This window comes from Caloenas nicobarica, chromosome 1 (genome assembly GCF_036013445.1).
Source record: "Caloenas nicobarica isolate bCalNic1 chromosome 1, bCalNic1.hap1, whole genome shotgun sequence".
Taxonomy (NCBI): Eukaryota; Metazoa; Chordata; class Aves; order Columbiformes; family Columbidae; genus Caloenas; species Caloenas nicobarica.
This window is the reverse complement of record NC_088245.1, coordinates 70,146,041-70,157,010: the sequence shown is the minus strand read 5'-3', so window position 1 is coordinate 70,157,010 and position 10,970 is coordinate 70,146,041.

The following is a 10,970-nucleotide window of genomic DNA, read 5'->3' as shown; positions in this document are numbered from 1 at the left end:
TCTCCCCTCCTTTATTGGAAAAAGTTACTTTAAAGGAGAAAGAGTGGTTATCACAAAACCACAATATACACAGGACAGCTTGATGTTGAACATCCATATAGCATGAGAGTAATAAACAAAAATGTGGGACTCCTGTACTGTGATGGAAGACAAAGATCTGTATTTTTTTCTCCTTGATTTACTGTTTACTAGCAAGTTACTGTTGCACCAAATTAAAAACCCAGAGGACCTGATTAGTTGTGATGAATTAACATTAGACACTAGTGGTTTCTACCTGTCTGGATGGCTTCAAAGACATCAATCCCTGAGCTTATCAAAAATGCTGTCTGCAAGGTTCTGGCCTTCCTGGTATTTCCATGATGCTAATTGCCATCATTAGTAAGTTACCTCCTCACCAGAGACGCTTGTAAAGGACAAAGTTGTGGGATTGTTTTTTGGGTGATAAGTGTGCCATCTGCTCTCCTTTTACAGCCCCTAGTCAGATAGATTCATCAGTGCTGCTTTAAAAGAAGTGCCAGAGGGGGGAGGGAGAGGGAAAGTGTTCTTTACCAGATGTTGCCCAATATTTTATGACAGATGAAAAGCCAGATAAATTGATGGTGATTAGAAAATTGTCACATTCTCACTATTCTTCTGGTTACATTTCAAAGGAATGTCTTCAATAATAGCTACAGGCATCAAAAAGCAGACTGTCAGGCTAAACATGTCAACGTCATGTTACAGCAAGGACAGATTTGTGCATGTTTTAGCCATTTCAGCTTGAGGAGGTTGGGAGTCTGCTTACCTATGTGGTATCACTGTGTTGGGAAGGGCTCAGCAGAGTGTCCAAACATCAGAGAAATAGCTGTGACTCAGCTGTGCTTCTTCTTTCAATCCCATTTCCTTTACATGGTTGTAATTCCTTTTATCTGCACTCCTCCAGCTACTTTGGGCCACAGGGGCAGTGGTTTCAGAGTGTTTCCCATTTCTCATTTCTCGTCCTCTCTCAGGTGGTTTTGAGGGAGAGTGACAAATAAACAGACTCCCCTCTCCCTGGCTGTGTTCTGAGCATGGATGACAAGGGGAGAAGAGGGAGAACTGTTGCTTCTAAACACTGTAATGCAGCCCAGAGTATTGTCTGAGTTTGCAGCAGACAAACAGAACCTCAAACCACAAAGCAGACAAAATTTAAATCTGAAGTTCTGCACAGGACCCAGGATTATCTGAAACTAAATGTCAGGCCACTGCGAAATCTGTGACTCTCTGCAGGTATCAAAGCACCAGTGTGGGATTTGGGTTTCGCTCCTGAAAGCAAGTGCTATTAACCTCCTTGTACACAAAATCCTCAGAAAGTTAAGGGAAGGGCAGTGCAAACTGCTATTCAGTTTTGTGATGAGGTACTCTGGTTATCACAAGAGACTGTCCATGGCAGTTCAGGTACGTCTTTTAAAGGGAGTTATTGACACTCCAGAACACCAAGGGGAAAGTTCAGGGTTCTAAGTGTATTAGTTGAACATCAGCCATTAAACTGATGTGATCAGGAGTAAAATGTCATCAGTGAGAGTGTTTTCTCATCCTTAACTTCTAACTCCTGCTGAGCAGTGAGAGGAGTAGAGAATATTGTCTATAAAAGCTGTGTTTCTGGTGGGTAAATTAGGGAGCAAGTACGGATTCAGACTCAGGTTTCCCAACTGTTGAATTGTCATTTAACTGAATATATGTGCAGTCAAATTTGTCATGTTATGAAGTTCACGTCTGAGGTGTGCAGCTTTGACCTGAATTAAAATTTTCCTGACTTTGAAAGCTGCTTCAAATGCCCTGTTCAGTCATGAATCTGAGAGCTCCCCCTCACCCTGCCCATGGCCTAGGACCCCATTTCAGCTCCCAGTGCTACCAACCCCTGCCCCAACGATAGCACAGCAGGTGGGTCTCCAGCTTCCCCCAGCCATGCCCTGCCTGCTGTGGGACCCCCAAGACCTCCCTCTTCCCACAGTCCTACCCAACCATCCTACAGCCATGTCTGACTGAGGGTGCCTCCAGGACACAGTGCAGTGTAACACATGCCCATTCACATAGTAAACCTCATCGCTTCTTGCTGAGGATGGTGGAAAAACAATTTTCCTGCGGGCAGATTTCTGCTAGAGCAGAACACTGTAAAGACATGAAGACGCCCATTAATTTCAGAGATCTGAATTGGTGCAGTCCTGTTGAAATTTTAGAATATTAAGTATATCTTTTCCAAGCACAAAAATATTGTGGAGACTGTACATGGGATGCAAGTCACATAAATATATGTGGATATGGAAGGAGGAATAATCGTGCTTCCTTATTTAAAAGAAAGAAAAAGAAAAAAAAAGGAAAAAAAGGTTGTCTTTCTGATGGGTTATAAATGGTAGCATGACTCCTTCCCACAGAAAGCTGACACCTTTTGAAAGTGTTGTGTGTAATCTTTGATGCTCTATTAAAGGTGAATTAATCTTAAAGAAACTAATTATTACTAAATGGTTGCCCTAGCAACACAAAGAGGGTTACCATAGTAGCCTCTTCTATGCAAATTGAAATATAGCCAGTCTAAAGCTTCATAAAACTGAGGATTTCATAACCAAAGAAGAAAACATAAACTTCTTCCTTCACCTAATGAGCTACTGCCATTACATAAAATCTAAGGTAGGTCAGACCCTGAGATTCTTGATGTTGTCTTATTCCAGCTGCTTTTCCCCTTCACTGAAAGTTTGAGGAAGGAAATTAAAAAAGGTTAAATTGCATGGTATCCATGTAATTCGTAATCTCATCACATTTTCTCTGTGACAGATATGAGGGGATTCAGATATCTGGGAAGTAAGAAACATTCCTGAACAAAGTCGTTTTCCATGAGGCAATGTAGAAATCATACACCACTCTCTATCCCTGCATTATCCATCACACAGGGCCAGAGAAGGGAATATCCCCTAATTTCTTTGCCTTCTGATAGAACCTTATAGTCAGTAAATTATTTAGATACAGTTTGACAGCATTCATATGGAGCTCCAGAAGCCTCTCTGAATCAAGAAAGCATGGAGCACTGGTATCACTGTGAGGTCAGTAAGTAATTTTGTTACTGGCAAGAGATGACTAAACCACTAGGAGAAAATAGTGTGCCCAGTGGGTTACAAATCCCTGTTGGGTCCAAGTGTTGCTGTTTCTGTCATTGTATTTTATTCATGTCTCTTTCTCTGTTTTCCTGCAGCTGGAGTCAGTAACAGTGCGTGAACATTTGTGCCACTAGTCATGTTGCAAAGACTTACAAAACACAGCAAAACCACTTTCTAATGTCATGATAATGCCACTGTTGTCAGATCAGATTTTAAAACAATTCTTCAACATTTAATGTTTTCTATAAAGCCACAGTATCCCAACTCAAAGGCCTATGCAAGAATAACTGTTTATTTGAAAAGACGAAATGTGTTCCTAGTCTATCAGTTTGTGCAGGGAAGTTTAAAAAACGCTTTCTGAAACCTAGTGAGTGCTACATGCTTGACCCCTCCTCTCTCAGCCTGTGCTCCCTCAAGAAAACTAGATTAATCCCAAATGCAATTGAAATAACACCAATAAGCCCCAGACAACTTCATGTCTTCCTAAAGACAGTGTCATGCTTCCAGAAAGCCTGCATCATCATTTTGTAAGAGTCAATATGGAGAAGCTGAAATTCTTATTTTCACTATGATGTCACAAAGTTAGCATCACAATATTAACTTCAAAATGAATCTCCGTTTTCACGTAAAATTTGACATAGAAGTCACTTCTGAACAATGGCTTTTTTATTAGCCTATGTCTAGCAAAACAGTAAAATTGGCCATGGAGTACCAATCCTTATGACTCTTATCACTGAGGCTTCGCTTCAAATGACACCCACACTCATGTATCCGTCCTCTCTCTCTGTTATTGTCCTGCACAGCTGCTCAGGAGCTCTGCTGTGGAAAGCGGTGAAATCTCCACAGCCAGGAGGAGAAGGCAGCTCCCTCCCTGTGAAACTCCTGCTCCAGCTCCTTGGGATGTCCTGACTGCTGCCCAGGTGGAGAGGTTTGTGTTCCCTTAATGCAGGGGTGTCAAACTCATTTTCACCGGGGGCCACATCAGCCTCGTGGTTGCCTTCGAAGGGCAGAATGTAATTTTAGGATTGTATGCACTCCTAAAATTCGGCCCTTCGAAGGCAACCACGAGGCTGATGTGGCCCCCGGTGAAAATGAGTTTGACACCCCTGCCTTAATGTCTTCGGGGAGCTGAGCTGCTGCTGTGACAAGAGTGAACCTGTCAGTTCCCAGGAGCCACTCTGCATGGTCAGACAATATTCACACCTGCAAGCGCCTGTTAAACTCTTCTCTCTGGGTGCCTCTTGCTTTGATCATAACTGAAGGTTTCTGACGATGGTTTCCCATGAGAAATGGGCTTCTAATGGTATAGTTGTGGAGATAATGATGTCTTCTTTATGTAGCAATGCTGTGCTAACAAAGCTAAAATGACACTAGATAGATAAGTATAATGTTTATGCAGGAGGTACTATCCATTTATATCTGCTGAAATTGGAAACTAAGCAAAAAGTACCTAATCATAATTAATTAACAGAAAGGTTTGCCCTTAGTATTTCATACTGCATTTTAAGCTGACTGAACAACTCAGAAGGAAGCAATTATAACTCATGTACCTTTTGTTTCCTGAAAAGAGCGGGAGTTTCCTTTAAACCCTGTCTTTTCTAAGGAAGACTTACATACATCCATGTAATTAGTTCTTGGAAGATATACAGAAGTTCTATAGATGATTTTTGCACAAGAAATACTACTCAGTTAATGAGTCCAGTTTGCATTAAAAGGAATTACTATGAATTAGGATGGAAGTTAAACATTAAGCTTTTATGCCACTGATGTATTTCAAAGAGATCTTGATTTACTGAATATGATGTAAAGTGAGTTGATTCATTGAGGGACCTGTAAATTCTCCTTGATGTGAAACTAGAATATGGATATATGATACAAAGATGAAATTAAAAACATATTACTGCTATCTTTTTTCAGATTTGTTTTGTTTTGCTTCATTTGTTTTAATTACAATTGATAATTTTTTTAATAGTAGCATGTGTTTTATGAAGACATCACGAGTCAGAAAAACTCCCACTGGAGAAAAAAAGAACCCCAGTCTTCCGTGCTTCTGGTCTAGACTTTTATTCTCTTCAGTAGACCCACACGTGTCCTCTGGGAAAATAAAATAAAATAAAATAAAGAAGAAGAGATAAAATTCTTCTCCATACCTAAGCAGGAGTGTGATTCTGAGACATGGCTCTTAAAGTCCCCAGCACTGAGGTAGAATAGTGAAGATGATTTTCAGTCACTTCCATGCACTGCCACTTTTGTGTTGCTCTGGCAGCTGGAGAGTTTCCACCTCTTTTTTTCCTCTTTATCCAGACATGGAAGCATGCCTGGCTTTATTGCTGTATCCATGAGCTCACCACGATGCCATTTAAATGGTGACAGTATCCTCAGCTAAGGCTGTGCCCCACTGCACACCTCCTACTCTGGCACAACAGCTGGAGCAGAGCTTGAGAGGCGCTCCTGTGAGCTTATCTCCCACACTGCCTGTGCTACAGAGGTGACAGTCCTGAATAAATAATGGTTTTTGGAAGACTCTGCGTGGTGCTTTAGCCTTTTTATGCATGCAAATAGGATGAGGATGCAGCTGAGAGCTTTACTCAATAAATCATCCTGGAAGACTGACACAGTTTCTAACTAGTGTAGCATGCACTTGAAATTGTTCATATACTCAAACACCAGACACTCAGACATGCTTATATGCATCTGAAACAAAACTAAATTGTCCAAAGTCTCTTTTCTCTCTGTAAGTCTGACCTAGAAATTCATATGAAAAGTGAAAGAGTTGTCAGAGACGCAGTTACATATTGTTTTAAATAAAAATTGAAAAGAGTTCTGCTCAGCAGAAATCTTTTCTCTAATTTTTCGGAGGAATGTAAGAATTGTACTTGCAAAGCACCAAGATACGTCTAGTGCCACTGATTACTGCCCTCCACTTTGCTGCAACTCAGGGTCAACTGCAACTGTTCAAACCATGAGTCAAATATCCAAAGTTACAAGCAGTGATTTGTAGATCTAAGGTTGAAAAGACAATGAAGTCAATGTCTTTTCTGGTTTTATTCTGCTTGTGGGTGCTTTATAATTCATGTATTCAAGCATTTCTCTGAAACCAGGAGAGACAAAACCAAATTTTAAAACAACAAATGCTAGTTGTTTTGTGCAAAATGTCAGGTAAATTTTAAGCAAAAAAAATTATTCTGGTAGTGAAGATGAAAATTAAAGGTCTTTTTAACAGCTGAATTTACCAACAAAACTTTTGAAGGAATTGGAAATAATTACAAAACTTCTCTGAGTTTGGAAGGCATTTCAATTGACTATAAGACTTCTCATTTTTTTTTAAGAACGATCAAAGTATTTTCTTGAAGTATTAATTAAAATATTCATTTTCAGTCTTTTAAATTTTTTTAAATTGTTTTGGAAATGCTTGGCTAATCTACCACAGACTGACTTTTCTTCTTGAAATATCAGTGTTCATTTAAAAAGAAAAAATATACTAAAACACTTATAAAAGTATTTCAGTATTATCAAACTGTTCTGGATTGACCCAACAGTTTTTTCTCTCATTTCTCTATAATTATTAAATCATAAATTTCATTTCAACCCAAAATATTCTTGTGTCTCAACCACTACTGAAGCAAATATTCACTGTTTGTCAGTTCTGCCTATGGTTAACTTGAAAAACATAGGTAATACTGAGTTCTTCCATAAAGGCCATTATTGTAGATGTTCCTCCAAGATTTTCTACTTCAATTCATCTGGAAAAGCAAAATTACATGGTTTCTGGCGGTGCCAGTTCAGGACAATATTTAAAAAAAAAAGCATCTGAAAAAAATATATTATAACAAGAGAATTTCTTTCTGGTCCTCAAGTATTGTCTTGGAGTTGGTTGACGTGTTAAAGCTGCCACAGTTGGTTGTCCTTGCAGTACCAATATACATTTGTGAATGAACAGTGGTAGATTGTATTAAAATACGGAGTTGCTGCTGTTGAATACTGTGTTGTGATTTCAGTTATACACTCAGTTATTCAATACTGGTATTCGCCATTAAGTAATTGAGATAAAAATCTGGACCAGAACATCCATAAAATTATCCTTTTGACTTATTTGATTAATTGAGAAAAACCCCAATTCTTTCACATAGTTCATTCCTCTAAGGGTTTACAGAAATATATTCTAATTAGCTTCAAGTGTGATAAATGAAAAGGAATAACGTGTGGATGAATTAATTATGAAATGTTGTGAGGAATTATATCTCAAATAGCTCAGGAATTAATGGTCTTTAAGTATCAGGGAGATTAGTAACTGTAAATGAATGACCTCGGTGAATTCTTAAAAGAAGACAATCATTTGTGTACATCAAAATCCCTTTAAACTGAAGAATGGTTTAGATCACTTTTTAGTTTTTAATACTTTGTTTTATCAGAACTATTCATGGCATTCTTTTTTGCCCCTATGTTTACCAGCATGTTCACATCATTTGTACAATCTCATAATATCACCTATATTGAATTTTATGTCTGTAAAATGCATGTAAAATCCAACCATGTAAACCTCAAAACAACTGTTAGGGAGGTAGGGTGAAAAAGCCTTTAAATACTATCTAGAGTTAAGCTCTACCAATGCTTAATTTGTTTGGTTTCTGTCAGTCCTGGAGGATTTCCCTGAGACAGGAGAATTAAAAACAGTATACTTTTTTGGTGATAGGCAAGGTGAAAAAATAATCTCGGGACAGGGAGAAGGTTTTATACTGGATCTTAGTATTCTTAAATATATTAAATATTTTAGAATAAAGCTGAAGGAAAGAAAACTGCAAGTCATAGTCATTTATCTATAGAGAAAAATTTTTAAACAACAAAATGAATTTTGGGTTAATTCGTTTTCTCTAAACCAAACTATTTTTTAAAAATGAAATGACCCCGGGTTCACAAACCTATCTACAGTCCAGTAGATTAATGACCGTCCTTTTTAGTGTCTCTAGGCAACCTTTACCATTTCAGAATGTGTGTGTAGATACACGTATACGTATACTTATAGATATACATATACTTTTTTTTCTCTTAAACATTTAATGTGAAAATGTCAGCTGGTTCTATTAAGAATCAAACTTTGTTTCGCCAAAAAGAATCTAAATAAATTCTACTAAATATTATACTCTTAAAAATGAATAAAGTAATCCAAACTGTAAAAATCTGTAAAATCCTCATTTTTCATAGTGATTTGACTACTACCTCTTGTCTTTCTACACCTGGTCTAGGAAGGCATTTTTTAAACACAGGTTTCATCTCCAGTCTTTCAGAGGATGACTACACAGAGCTACCACTCCCTCCTGAACCTCCTTCCTTTTATTCAAAAGAAAATGCCAGCCTGTCCTGCTAGAATGTTCATGCCCAGCTATCAGACATATAGTCAGATGCCTGGGATCCATCACCCTGAGGATTAGGTGATGTCACACTCAGGATGTGTGTCTTCCGTTGCTTTATGTGTCCTATGCACCCTTCAACCTTCCCAGTGGGCTCATTCTGGTTTGTATGGCTTTTAAAAAAAGTATTTTTCTTAATACCTCTGGAGAGCAGCATCATTATCCCTACTCCTGAAGTCCATAACCCACACTGGGTTTCTTCTTCTGTCAGGATATAGGTCACATCTCGTTCGTTGGGCATGACTAAACATCCTACTCCAGGCCAGCAGGCACAGCCTGAAGGCAAGTCTTGTCTGCTTGGTCCTGCACACAGCATTAAAACAGGGAAAACAGTCACAGCTTCATGACTTCCTCATCGTTTTTGTCTGTCCCATGGAGCAGCCAATGCCTTTAGGTGGCTGCCTCCATCCTGCTACCACACAGGATGGTAAAGCTCATATGGCCTGGAAGCTGCAGTAGCTTTTTCTTCCTTAGGCAGGACATACAGGACAGCGATGCTTGACCTCTATGGCTATATCAAGAAATGGTCATGCCATGGGAGACAGACACAAGACAACCACCCAGCCAAGATCTGCACACAGTTGGCCACTGATGCTCCAGGTGAACCTGTCCTATACTCATCAGTTCCCTTTTATCCCACTCAGTACAGGCTCCCATCCACACAGTGTTTCTCTCTGTCTTGCGGCCCTGGATCCCTCTGCCCGTGCTGGACCTTTCTCACCACCACATGCCTTGATGTCCTTCAACATCACAGATTTTTGCATGGTCTCTGTATAGAACTGATGTTTTATCTATAGTGGCATTACTTTCAGGGAAGTCAGGTCAACATGACTAAGTGTTATTACAATGAAATAAGGTAGTTTCCCCAGAAGCTGCTTTTGACTCTGAAGCCCCCTGCACTCCTATTCCACATTTTAGTAGGGTTTCTTTGTATGAATGTCAGAAAAGATCCTGTAATTCACACAAACACCCACTCTATTCTTTACATTGCAGTTTAGTGTAGGGCACATATCCTGTGGACAGGCTTTCATAGCCTCCCATCAGGGCCCTGAAGGTACTAAAAGGCCATAATTGCAGACTCACCTGCCCTCCTTCCCCCAGCCCTTGGCCTCAGGGGCCATCTCAGTCCCTCCCTGAGCTCTGCCGTGGAGTGGTTGTCTCCATCCATATTTCCTGGGTGGTCCCTGGTCCTGGTTTCCCCCTGCTCTGTTTGAGGCTGTTGATGGACCCTTCAGTGAGTGCCCACTTGGTGAGAGATTGTCCTTGATTGACCCTCCCCTGAGACCTCCCCATATGCTGCTCCCTGGCACCTCCTTCCTATTCCTTAATTTTTTTAGAGGCAAAGTAAAATAAGACACTTGACAAGGACATAACCTTGAGCAGTTTTAACTAGCTTTCTATTTAATTGCTCACCCAGATGTTTGAAAGCAGTCAAACTAGACCTCCTGGGGACTGCCCAGAAAGCCTGTTATTATCCCTTTGCTGTTTACCAGTTGTACTCTCTTGATGTTGGTGACAGCTGAAATTAGTTAGGCAGAAATGATAGAGATGTATTCTTAGAAACAACGCAAAAAGTTGCTTAAATGTAATACCTGAATATTACTCCAGAAAGAAGAGTCAGCTATAGAGACACTTGAAGAACACATGTAACCTTCCTTTATTTTTCTGCATATACTGTCCTCAATTTAGGTTGCAGATTTTTCCCCAGAAGTAAACGGCAGTTTTGATGGTAATTTCAACGGCATTTCTGTCTGGAGTCTTACTACTTAAAATCTTCATGATATCAGGAGAGGCAGTTTGTACAACATTGAGGCCTTATCTAAAGATCACTGATAGTTGTGAAAAAAATTCAGATGATTTGACATCTTTTGGATCATTTTTTCTATGTAAAGTGCTCTCCAGAGCTGACAGCACAGATCAGATAGTCTAGTTTATCATATATTCTTTTTTCTTACTATTTTTCCTGAACAAAGGACTGTTTGTTTGTTTGTCTGTTTTAAAAAGAGAGAAAGAAGAATCAATATTTATTCTCTATTTTATTCTTCTTTGCACATTTTATATTTAATTATGCATATTGGTATTTTTTCTGAATTTTACATTTTATCTCACTCTTCCAAGGGATTTCACTTAAAGTCATTGCTATTGTAATTTTACTACAGTTCAGTAAAACAATCTGGCAATACAGAAATCTAAATGCATTGGACTGGGTCAAACAATCATACTTTCTGGTGGATAAAACCTTTATGCTCCATCTTTCCACTACCCAATACAACTTTCCCAGAAATAGGATGTGAAATTAGAAATGACCTTTTAATTTGGACCACTCTTTAACAAAGCATGTTTGTTTCACATGTAACAGGGCTGCCCAATGCAGGAATGACTCAGCTTTCTTTTGTAGAAGTAATTGTGTGACTAATCCAAAAAAATACTTCTGGTTTCTTTCGAATGTCTC